The sequence below is a fragment of the Triticum dicoccoides genome, chromosome 5A, assembly GCF_002162155.2.
Source record: "Triticum dicoccoides isolate Atlit2015 ecotype Zavitan chromosome 5A, WEW_v2.0, whole genome shotgun sequence".
Lineage (NCBI taxonomy): Eukaryota > Viridiplantae > Streptophyta > Magnoliopsida > Poales > Poaceae > Triticum > Triticum dicoccoides.
In genome coordinates, this window is record NC_041388.1 from 713364883 (window position 1) to 713365664 (window position 782).

The following is a 782-nucleotide window of genomic DNA, read 5'->3' on the forward strand; positions in this document are numbered from 1 at the left end:
GTTATCGGGAGTTTATATCGACACGACATACGTACATGAAAATAATATTATCGGGGAGGGGGTATATCGACCCCCCCCACGTGTTGAAGTTATCGGGAGGGGTATATGGACGACGACAGACCCGATAAAACATAGGAAAACGAAGAAGAAATAAAAAGAGGAGAAGAAGAAAGGAATAGAGGAGAAGATCGAAGAAAAAAAGAAGAAAAAAAAGAGGAGAAGAAGAAAGGAATAGAGGAGAAGAAGAAAAAATAGAAAAAAATTCTATTTTTTTCTTCTTCTCCTCTTCCTTTTCTTCCTCTCCTCTTCTTCTCCTCTTCCTTTTCTTCCTCTCCTCTTCTTCTCCTTTTTCCTCTTCTTATTTTCCTTTTTCCTCTCCTAAATATATAAAACTTTTCTCAAAATGAAACTAACCTGAAATGTACTAAATCAGAGAACATATATAGATAATCCTTTTCTAAATATATAAATCTAACTTTTGCATATATGAACATATATACACAGAGAACATACAAACATATATACATTTTTATAAAAAAAGCAAAATACAAATCATCATATATATGAAAAAAATCTGAAAAGAAGCAATATACACAATACATATACTCACATATATACATATATATATAATCTGAAAAAAAACAAGCATGTAATATAAGAAAAAAAACATGGGAGGGGCGCCGGCCGGACCAACGGAGGGGCAGGGGCGCGGGTCCAGCGGCGAGGACGGCAACGGGGCAGCGGCGCGCGTTCGGCGGCGAGGACGGCGACGGGGCCTTCGC